The sequence below is a fragment of the Geospiza fortis genome, unplaced genomic scaffold (genome assembly GCF_000277835.1).
Source record: "Geospiza fortis unplaced genomic scaffold, GeoFor_1.0 scaffold428, whole genome shotgun sequence".
Classification (NCBI taxonomy): domain Eukaryota; kingdom Metazoa; phylum Chordata; class Aves; order Passeriformes; family Thraupidae; genus Geospiza; species Geospiza fortis.
In genome coordinates, this window is record NW_005054409.1 from 1655604 (window position 1) to 1667335 (window position 11732).

General features: G+C 43.6%; 1 protein-coding gene across 2 annotated transcripts in view; it reads left to right on the top strand.

Annotated features, from left to right (window-relative positions):
• Nucleotides 1-520: 520 nt before the first annotated feature.
• Nucleotides 521-11732, top strand: part of KIAA1324L (KIAA1324 like) — a 65032-nt gene continuing 53820 nt past the window's right edge. The window contains exon 1 of one of the 2 annotated variants that reach the window (XM_031061332.1): nt 521-598. The gene's annotated coding sequence lies outside the window, so the exon portion shown is untranslated. The remainder of the gene's footprint in view (nt 599-11732) is intronic. The other variant, XM_005426291.2, reaches the window with a different exon arrangement.

Consider the following 11732-nt stretch of genomic DNA (forward strand, 5'->3'; position numbering starts at 1 on the left):
TGCTAATCCTTCATCATAATGGCTCCTGACAGAGCAGCTGGGGCTCACTGCTTCTCAGGGTTTTCCATCACAGAGAACAGTTTTCCTGGGATATGAAACTTGGCTGTAGCAGTTTGCTTCACTCGGGCATCTCTCACAGAAAAGGACAACACAGAAGAGAGAATGACTGTTTTGGAAAGGGAAGCAACCTCATTCCTCTTGAGATAACCTGCCAACATGTGACTTTTTGCTTACCACTTGTGTTTTTATGTATTTTTAAAAATATCTTCCAGCCTTTAAATTGGAAAGCTTTTGTAGAGGCTGGAGGTAAAAGCCTACAGAAGCAAAACAGCTTAAAATGGTCACAGATCTTCACAGGAGGCAGTTGTGAGTTAGGGACTCTGGCATTGCTCGTTGGGGATTTTATTAAGCAGTTAATTCCTGCTCTTTATGGATTCTATGGATGTAAAGGTAATACTTGTGCAGGAAATCCCCAGGATTCTTCACTGGGGGTTTCCTGCAGAACCCCCCAGATTATTTTCTTCAGGAAACCCCCAGAATGCCTCGCTGACTTTGGCATCCCTTGTGTTGGATTTTCCAGTGCTGCTGGAGGTGTCAGGTGGGTAGAAAGGCTGTAACTGAGATTTGCTGCCTTTGGTTCTGTGCCTGTCTGTATGTGTGTGAAATACTCAGCCAGTGGTGGAAGATTCATAATTATTTCCCTGTCTCTGTGCCTGGTGGTGCACAGTTGTATATTGATTTGCTGTAGTGGAGATAAGCAGACAATTACGATGTTTCATTACGAGCCTTGAATTATGGCATTAGGCAGCCAGTTGTTTGGTGTGTGACAGGTTGTGAATAAATGTGATAGGATGTTGAGTTTGCAGGGGTCCCCAGGATGAGGTGAGAGATGAGAAACTGACTCCATGTTCTCAGAAGGCTGATTTATTATTCTATTCTATTCTATTCTATTCTATTCTATTCTATTCTATTCTATTCTATTCTATTCTACTATACTAAAACTATACTAAAGAAAGAGAAAGGATACAGACAGAAGGTTTAACAAGAATGATAATGAAAACTCGTGACTGACACCTCAGAGTCCGACACAGCTGATAGTGATTGGTCATTAAGTAAAAACAATTCACATGAAACCAATCAAGCGATGACCAGTTGGTAAACAATCTGCAGACCACATTCCAAAGCAGCAAACACAGGGGAAGCAATCAGATCATTATTATTTTAATTTTTCTTTGAGGCTTCTCAGCTTCCCAAGAGAAGAAATCCTGGCAAAGGGATTTTTCCAGAAACTATGACAGGGACAATAGGACATGCAGGGAGATAGGCACAGGGAAGGTAGTATGTTGGGAAGGCTTTGTCAGGGCTGCTTTATCTCTGGAGTCTCCCTGAGTGCTGCAGGAGACCCTTAACACACGTTGATTGGGGTTATGTCTGCATTGGGTGTTACAATTAATTAGTGTTGCGGCTGTCTCCATCTGATGTGATAAAGCTTTGGCTGGGTTCTGTGGGTTGTGCTGTTGTTATATTCTGAGTCCTGAAAAAATCTGATGTCTGCATTATTTCAAATGAGGGAAAATGTCCACTGGGTTGGTTTTATGCCTTTTTATTTCCTTTTTTCTTTTCTGCCTTAGAAGCATATGTTATTCTGGGTGGGATTTGCAGTCTTCCACATTGAAGCGAATGTTTTCTAATGCATTTTGACAAGCACACTTTTAGCTGGAAAGCAGACTATCTCCTGTTGCATGGGTATTTCAGAATGACATATCCTTTCCTTTTCAACTGAGCAAACCCCGCAACTCAAACTCTTCTCCCTCCTCCCCTCCTTCCTTCCAGCCTTCAGAGTGAATGACTTTGACATCCTGAGTGGTTTCAGCTCAAAGACTCTCAGGTGGCAGGGACTCCTCTGAGATGACAGGTACCACCCTCTGGAGGCCCCAGCTCTCTCCTTGGACAGTCAAAAGAGACATTTAGACTCTTTTAAATGAGGACAGCAAACTTCCAGACTCCCAACTCAGGACAGATTTGATACTGTTGAAATAGGTACAGTTTGTGGAGAAAAATGGAAATGTAATTATGCTATAATTGCTTAATTCTGATTTTCAGAGCCAATTAAAAATATGTTTGGTTGCCACTTCAAAATATAAGCATGTCATGCCCATATAACATCTCTTAATTTCATCTCTTAGTTTCCACTGCTCTTCCTTCAATGTTGAACCTTGCTTAAAACCTCAGAGCTTACAAAGTACACTGTGGTCAGTGGTGGGAGGAGGCTGTGGGAACCTGTGCCAGCACTAGCCTGAGAAATGCAGAGTTCACAGTATTTGGAAATTAGCTGTTCTATATGCACATTACCTTGCAGTGTATTATTATTGTTTATTTCTTTTTTTATTTTTTTTTGCACCTTGACTACATTAACCTTGTGCTGGCTCTGTGGGGCTGGCTGACACAAGATGGATGGTGTTGGTGGCCTGGCACAGCACCACAGGCTGGTGCCTGCAGAGGGGAAGCCTGTGAATCCTGTTTGCTCAGGGAAGGCACATCGGGCAGCACCACCTGCCTAATTGGCTGGAGAACCCTGTGCCCCTGACTCTATGTGATGAGCTTTCCTTGGCAAGAAAACAGATGGATTATCAAGAAAGCTTTGCAGAGTTGTAAAAGTGAGGCTAAATGTTCCTGTTTTGTCGCTCTTTGAAGCTCTGCAGAAGTGCTCTCTGGAATTGCCATGGCAAGGACTGCTGTAAGATTTCCTCCCATGGCGAAAGCGACTTCCTTCCAGCAGTGCCGCAGGCAGGATCAACACTGCACATTTAGAAAGCTCTTAACAAAGAGTTTGATCCAGTCTTCTGACCCTCAGCAGACCTGCATTTGATCTTCTTGTGTACCACTTGCCACAGCACTTGGGACATTATTCCAAGCTGGTGAAGAGCCCAGCTGCTGTTTTAACAGGTGCTTGGAGAGGAGCAAAGCTCTTTTGTACATTTTACAAATAAGGACCTAAATGTCCTGGGTTTTAGCTCCTGGGCAGAATTAGATTTGGGATAAGAACACTTGTTTTCACTGAAAGTGTTCAAGGCCAGATGAGATGGGGCTTTGAGCAACCTGGTCTAGTGTGTGGCATCCCTGCCCATGGCAGGGAGGTTGGAAGTAGAAGATTTAAGGTCTTTTCCAATCCAAATGATTTCGTGGTTCTGGGTTGGAAAGATGCTCTGAGATTAAAGTTACCAGAGCACCCAAGCTGTGCTTCAATGTTCTGTGTCATAAAGAAGCAGATGTAAGTTAAACACTGAATTATAGGATTTTTTTATAGACTCTGATTTCAGATCTTAGATCTAGAGCTGAGAAGAGCACTGCAGAGCAGGTGTGGACATCAGGGCTGTTCTCACCCATTTCACTGGGTGTCAACACTACCTCAGAATTTCAGATTTTCCAGTTAGGATAGGAATATGAACTCCTGCAGACAGATCCTGCTTTGGACATGAATTTGCAGCAAGCTTAGAGAAGCTGGTTCAGAGCTCATGTGCTGAACTTGCAGCATGCTAGAAAAACTTCTGCTTAATGGAGGCTGACTTGAGTAGGGAATAGTCTTCCCTCATACACTGGCCTTAGATGATGCTCCAGCTTTGGGGAGAGGCATAGGTTTGTCCTATTCTTACAATTTCAAAATTGCTTTGAATTTTGCCTTTGGTGCTTTTGGTTGTTTCTTGTAGATTTTGATGTTAGGGCGTGCAACTCCCTCCCCGCTGTGGATCTGTCTTGGAGCAGTGCAGCAAGCCTGACCCTTCTGTTCTGTAAATCCCTGATTATTTACTTCCTTATGCAATGAAACTGCTGATAAACTCAGAGGGAGTCACATGCAAATCCTGCAGCCCCAGGAGCAAATATGACACCTCTTTCAGCTCTGTGTGCACTCGAGCCTGGGCAGCCCTTGCTGTGCTCTGTCGTGGCAGTCAGCACGGTCTTGTTTCTATTTTGAGCCTAAATTGATTGAACTTCTGTTTGCTGGGTTTTGGCTCCATTTCTCCACGCTACCTGAAAAGGAACTGAGGGAGCAAACAGCTTTCCTGAGCTATTGTTACTGCCTGGGGCAGCTCCAAACAGCCCGACCGCCCCACGCAGCCATCCTGGGGGCTGGCCAAGGGAACTGGGACAAGAGGGGAGTCTGGCATCTGCTCCTTGCTGCAAGGATCAGGCTTGGCAAGGATGCAAGGAAAATTCTCACTGGAATCTCTGATGTCACGAGAGAGGGAAGAGGGTTGTCATTGCCCCAGGAAAAGGGTTGTAAATTGTGTTTCCTGCTCCGCTTGCTGAAGGGTATTTCCATCCAAATCTTTTGTGACCTTTTCCCATGGGAGTTTTGCATAGAAGTAGGAAATAGAAATAATGAAAGGGAGAAAGGGATTATGTGGAGCTTGTGGGGAAATATTACTGCAGCTGTTTTAGCTGGAGCTTTAGGTCACAGTCCTTAAAGGAAAGGGAAGAGCCTTTGGTTGTTCCTGGTTTGTCATGTGAGTCTGAATGCCTTCATGCTTTGTCCCAAGTTGTATATTGCTCCTCCTGTATTTCTGGGGCATCTGTATCCACTCTGCAAAGACCTGCTCTTGTCTCAGGCCGGGTTAGGGTGGTCTGCTGGCAACTGTGCTTTTCCTGAAGTGTGATTTTTATCTTACCAGAGCCAGAGGTTTGTCTGCAGCAGCTGGAGGTGAAGCACTGAAGCCCTCATGGTGCCATGAATGGGCAACTGCATTGCCCCCATGATGTGTTTCCCTCTGTGTCCATGGGGATATTTTCTATCCAGCTCTAGATGCTTGTTTCCTTGCTCCTGACAATCCCTTGTGGCTGGTCTGAACCTGTGTAGAGGTTAATTGGAGTGGAGCCTGTGAATTTGCACGTTTGTTGGGGTGCTGCAGGCACAGAGGCTGCAGGAGAGATCACGAGGCTGGAGTAGCTCTGGGTGAGGAGAATAGGTTTGTAATCAACAGAAAGGAACAGATGGCTTTGGTTGTAATGCCTATATTTATATTTGATGTTAATATTCCTCCCAGAGCACCAGCACTTCAGTGATATGTAACACAACTTAAAAGCATCAGGGGAGGGAGGGGATAAAGTAAATAGGTTTTTTGAATCCCGTGAGGAAATACAGCCACAAGATTTCAGTAGGTGTTAGCAAGCAGAGAAGGCAGAAGTTAGCTGCTCTCTTCCTTCAGAGCACTGTGGACATTGCCTTGATGTGCCCATGCCACAGACCCTGAGGAGCTGTGGTGGGACCCTGGAAGGGAGCAGCATTTGTGCCCAGTGCTCCACCTGCAGCAAGATATTGTGCCATGAAAGGAGCTCTTTCTTAGAGCAGTTTTTGGTTCAAATGTGGGGAAAGACATCAAGCCCTTGCTCTGTCATCCTTGCCATCCATGTCCTGGTGAGGTCAATCCCATCCTTAGAGCATCTTCTCATGCTTGTCCATGCTGGGATTTACTGGTGTACTTGCAATGGTGAACTGATTCATTGTGTGACTGCAATTAGTCACCACCAGCACACAGGTGGAAGATGAAAGTTAATTCTGCAGCACCTAATTAGCTGTCATTGCTGGAAGAGCTTGAGAGCAGAGCCAAGATGTTTTGGTTGTGGCTGCACCATCAGGAGGTCTCATGGAGCAATGGTCAGGTACCCCAAACTTCCCCCAAGACCTGTGTGTTACTTTAACAACCTTTTGTCATTCTGTTAAAAGATAAACAAGAAGCTAGAGTTTCCGTGGGTGTAAATCAGTGTGGCTCTGCAGGCAGCAGAGCTGTACCAAGTTTTATCAGCCAAGGGGAGATGGAACTCGTGGGTTAAATGATGACAGAATTATCCTCGTGTGAGTTGCTATGTGTGCATACAGAAATGCACAAGCAGGTGTGTACGTGCCCACACACTCATTAAAGGTGACTGTTTTTTTTTATTTTCTTGTATTTAATGCACCTTGGAGGCTTTACCTAGACAAGAGTCATAAATGAAATGTCATCAGATTGTTAACACATCCCCGACTTGTTAGCAAATAATCGCATGATTTACAGCTAAAAAAGCCAGTTGAAAGACACGCTGAGAAACATTCCTCCAGGTCCCCTGGCATGTGCATATATTAGAAATCCGTGTGATACAAAGCACAGGACAAAAATGATTGATAGCAGGTTACAGTGCTCTTCATTACAATGAATTAATTGATCACGTCTAGCAGATTTTCCTCCCAGCGGAATCACTGGATATTGGACATGTCTCTCTCATTTCTCTTCTAGCCTGTCTGCTGGAAACAAGCCAGACAGTTTTATACCATCATTTAAATTTATTTGTGACCTGAGAAAGTTGTGTTGCCCTTGAGACACTTAACTTTTTAACTTTCAGCTAAAAAGTTTGTTGGTATTTTAGGAGATACAGGTATGGATATTATAAAAAGTTTTCCGATGAGGTGGAACTCCTCAATCCAGTCCTGGCAGCCGGTCCCACCTGAGTTCAAGTGTTTTTCCTGATGCTTGAACTCCTCTTGCTTGACTGGCATCCTGTTCTAAACCAGACATACTCCAAAGACATTAACCAGCACTGTTTTCCATAGTCCTGAGCAGTGGAAGCCAAAAGCCAATGCCTGCAGGGAGAATCCCTTCAGCCCAGGGATGGGACTTCTTGTGACAGATGATGACAGGGATATGATGGTAGGAAACTGGAGTGGGAAACTTCTGCTTCTTTCTGTGCCATCCTATTTCACTTCTTATTTCCTCTTTCTGGTAGGTGCTTTTGGTGGCTCTTATATGTGGAATGGCCTGCCAGAGATAGAGAACATGTTATTAACCTGCTGTTTTTACAAGCTTTCTCCTGGCAGAACTATCCTCTTTATTGCACTTGTTACTGGCCTGTTACAGAGTATTAAATGTAAAGAAAATAAGTGCTCCAAGCTTTCCATTTCCCAGAAGCCATGCAGACAGTGGGCAAAATACTGTGGAATTGCATTAGTAAATTCAAATCTGTTTTGTGGTTTTGCCCTTTGCCTGTGGATAAGACAGTTATTATAAGTTTAGGACTCAGCTTCTGGATTCCATTCCTGATCTGCCTCAGTATTTGGCATTAGGTAAGACACTATAAAGTGGTCTGGTTCCCAGAATAATTTGTGGAAAAATGTATCATCTCCAGGTATGCCAAATGAGATTATAATTTAAAGGCAGATGAGTGAACGCTTCTCTGAGACTCCTCAAGCAAACCAGCAGCTGATGAAGAAGTAGGATTTACACTTTTGGCCCATGATAACCTTCCTGTGCACTGTAAAGGAGACCCAGCCCTGTTTGCCAGAGGATTTGATGTCTCCTGCCATTTTTACAAGATGTCATTTGCTATATCCACCTCATGCTTTGTCTGAGATGTGTTACACCCTCCCTTCCCCATCTTCAAATCACCCAAGTCAAGCTATGGGGGGATGATGGAGCAGGGTGGGAGGTTTAACTCCTCCTTTCTCCTTTAAGAAAAGAATATTTTAGGTCTTAAGATACAATGCAAATGTGTATCATCATGTCTGAATTTGTGCTTTCTGTAAAGTGGGGATAGGAGGTTTTGAAACAGGAATCAGCATTTCACCAAAGATGCAGTTAAAGCACAAAGCTTATTCTCTTAACTCTCAGTTTTCTATGGTCTGACTGGCATTAAAAAGTCTCTCTTTGATAAAGATTTGTAAGGCTTTGTTGCTAAGAACCAGAATATGCATTTGGAAATTCTGTTGAGTGGCTTTGGAGATGTGTATCCCTAGAGACTGTGTTAATTTCCATATTCATTAAAATGTTCTGTGGTGCCTGAGAGACCCAAACCCTTGAATAATAAAGCTGTGGGAGCTGGAAAAGAAGACATCAGGATCAAGGAGTAGTTTCATCACAAATTTAATCCAGTCTAAGTCTGTGTGACCAATAGGTCAATCCTGTTCGTGACTGAAAATACTTTTCTTCCTCTGTCCATCTTTCTGCCTTGGCCATCCATTGCCACTCCTCCCTGTGTCCTCCACAGCAGTGCTGACACAGTGTGCAGGGAGCTGTTCTGCTGAAAACTAGGAGAAAAAATGACTTTATGATGGATCAGGTTCTTTTTAGATGTAGTGCTGACACAAGAGAAAAGAAAAATGTGGTTTGGAGCAGGCAAACTGCTCAACAATTCTTATTAGCTTATTAAGCCATCACTGGATATGCCTCTGCAAATGCAGTTTGTCTGTCTGAAAATAATCTTTTTGAGGGCCATTTTGTGCCATCCTGTAGAATTTTCTGTTTGGTATCTCCTTCCCTGAAATTCAATGGGATTATTTTAAAAGGGAAGAAGGTTTTTGCCTTCTCTAGAGCTTCACTTGCAAGGATGACAATGACCATTACCTGTTATTTAAACAGCATCAGGGTGATGAGTACATGAGCTGGATAACTGTGGCTCATCCTGTTGTCCTTTGAAATGAATGAATATCTTTTATTGACTTAACTGGGCAACAGATAAGGCCCTGGATGAAAGAGACAGTGTTTTACTAGAGGCTACTTATTTCTGCAGGTTGCAAAAATAAATAATCCCAGACACTTTCAAAGATGGCTGGGGTTGGGCTGCACACAGCTTTTTGGTGAAGTTTAATTTAAAAGAAAAATAAATTTCTCATAGTCAAAGGGCTGCTGGCTGACCTGACCTTTTCAGATTGAAAATGGTCCCTGAAAGGAAGAATAAGGTAATGATAATAAAAACTCTCCTAGCCATTACTAGACTGCTGCTGAAAGGGACTTGGCAAAGGCTGAAGGAGTGTCAGAGTGAGAAAGGACCATCTCTGCTGGAAGATGACAGTCTCTGACCTGGCTGCTGCCCTGTGAGGCTGGAGAAATCTCCACTGATTCCAGCCAGAGGGAGGGTCCCTGACAGCCAAGAGAAGAACTGCTCAGAGCACAGCCCTGCAGTTCCTTGCAGTTGATGTTGTGTTACATGGGAATGCACTGTCCTTAAGAAACTATCTTCAACAAATCATGTACTAAATATATATAAATGCAGAGCATAGTAAATGTGATTTCTTGGAGGAATGCAGCCAGCCTTTGGGGCCAGCCGTGCTCTCTGAATCTCTTTATATGCTAAATGGTATCTTTTGGGCTGTGCTTTTCAACAAATAAACTCTTCACCCCTAGATATTTCTCCCAGCTCTTCTGCTCAGCTCCCTGGCTGATGATATCTGCTTCATTAGCTGCCTGATGAATGGTCTGAGTGCATTAGCATCGTTTTATTGAGCCACTAACTCTGAGCTTCACCCCGCAGAGCTGGGCGATATCCGTCACTGGGAGGTTTCTAAAAGGTTAGGCAAACTTCTGTCAGGAATGGTTTGGGTGTGGGGGCAAGAACATGGACTAAATGGTTTCTGAAATGCCCTTCTAACTCTGCAATCTTTAATTAAAAACCCTGCTGTAGTAAGAGCACATGATTTCTATGACAAGCGTCTCTGGGAGGCTCAGTTGAGAGGTGGGCTGGGAGCTGTTCAGAGGCTGCGCCAAAATTCAGAATGTCCATGGCAGCCCAGCAGGTGCAGCAGGAGGGAGCAGCAAGGACTTGTCCCACCTAACCTCAGGTACCCATGTGGGAAGGAGTCTGTACAAACTCTGCAGCTGCAGAGGGAGAAACGGATGCAGTTCCTGTGTCCTACTCTGAATATCTGGGATGTGCTGGAACCACCTCCTGGTCATCTCTCTGTGATCTGCATCCCATGCTGCAGCAGGTTCACCAAGAGCAAAGGAAGTCCTTTGGCCTGGTTAGTGTGAGAGTTCAATGCCTTTTTCATTTCCAGTGGGACACTATATTAATCCAAACACTTTTTTATCAGCTGTTGTTTGTAAACATTGCTAAGGGTTGTCCCTGTCTTCCTCTCTGAACTTCACCCATCATTCTGCAGACATCTGTCCACTGTAGGTCACTCTGCTCACTGGCCTAGGACTGAACATTTATTTTAACACATTTGGGTTAGAATTCTGGATTACATTTAAATAGGTTATATAAAAACTTAGTAAAATGTCATTTATTCTGATTCCTTGCAAATATTGATGATATATTTTTGCTGAATTCTGGCTTTCATTCAGTAAACCTCTTCAGTTCATCTTTAATTTGCAGATGGCTTTGGCAGTGTTCCAACCTCAGCTTCTGGTGGTTGAAACCTGGTGCATGAATTAGATTCAAGATGCAAATATCCTGATTTTGAGAAAGTCTGAATATATGCAGCTGCCTTGTGAAGTTCTAAGTAATGCAATTAGGTCTGGGATTCTTACTGCCAAAACAGCCTCAAATGAATTAGGGGTCCAGAAAAGAGGAATGTGGTGGAATACACATAAATGTCTTTAGGAATTTGGGGATTTAGGAATAATTGAAAACCTGGCTCAAATTTTCAGCTGAAAATCACTGATATAAGTAATTTCAAAGGAGATTAAAGGGGAATGTGCTCATGTTGGGGAGATGTAGAGCTGGGCATTAGGTCTGGAGGAGTGATGTGACTCAAGGGTCTGTTGCTTCCTCATGGGCTGGGTGATAGGAGCACAGAGGGGCAGCAGGGATATTTGGGATAGAATTACAAATAATGAGTGTGGTAAAAGAGGAGGAAGGGCTAGAAACTGAAAACTAACAAGAAATGGGAACTTGCTTCTCCTTTTCAAGGCCTGAGTTAGAAGTGACTGATAAGCAGCCCTTGAAAGCTCTGGAGTAGTCTCAGAGTGTTGAAAGCACCATCCCTGAGTGTGCTAATGCTATGGATGCCAGACTTGGGAAACAGCCACACGGGGAGAATGCCATTTCTCTGCATCTGCTGTCTTTTGGGGTGACATTTCCTGGTGTAGCTGGGAAGTGAAAATGTTGACTCATTTTCATTGAGATTAGTCTGGGGGGAATCACAGCAGTGCTCAGTGAGGTTGAGTTCCCTTCTTATCTCTGCCTGTAGCCATTCTTTCCTTAAGAGAGGCTTCTATTTGTGAGGAGGATTGAGGTTTTTTTTTAATAAATACCCAACTAATCCCTATTGTACATGTAAATATAGACAGCACAGAGGTCTGTAAAGATTATGGATGCCCCTTTTGGCAACCAGGATCTTTTAATAGCATTGTGTGCAGTTAATCGGGTTAAGCAAGAGTACCAGTGGAACAAGAAGTCCATGTTCAGGGAAGGAGTAACAACCTCTTGAGAGTTTTTGGTTAGTAATATTGGCCAGGTAGAATAGAAGAGTTTCCTTTCCTTTCCTTTCCTTTCCTTTCCTTTCCTTTCCTTTCCTTTCCTTTCCTTTCCTTTCCTTTCCTTTCCTTTCCTTTCCTTTCCTTTCCTTTCCTTTCCTTTCCTTTCCTTTCCTTTCCTTTCCTTTCCTTTCCTTTCCTTTCCTTTCCTTTCCTTTCCTTTCCTTTCCTTTCCTTTCCTTTCCTTTCCTTTCCTTTCCTTTCCTTTCCTTTCCTTTCCTTTCCTTTCCTTTCCTTTCCTTTCCTTTCCTTTCCTTTCCTTTCCTTTCCTTTCCTTTCCTTTCCTTTCCTTTCCTTTCCTTTCCTTTCCTTTCCTTTCCTTTCCTTTCCTTTCCTTTCCTTTCCTTTCCTTTCCTTTCCTTTCCTTTCCTTTCCTTTCCTTTCCTTTCCTTTCCTTTCCTTTCCTTTCCTTTCCTTTCCTTTCCTTTCCCTTCCCTTCCTTTCCCTTCCCTTCCTTTCCCTTCCTTTCCCTTCCTTTCCTTTCCTTTCCTTTCCTTTCCCTTCCCTTCC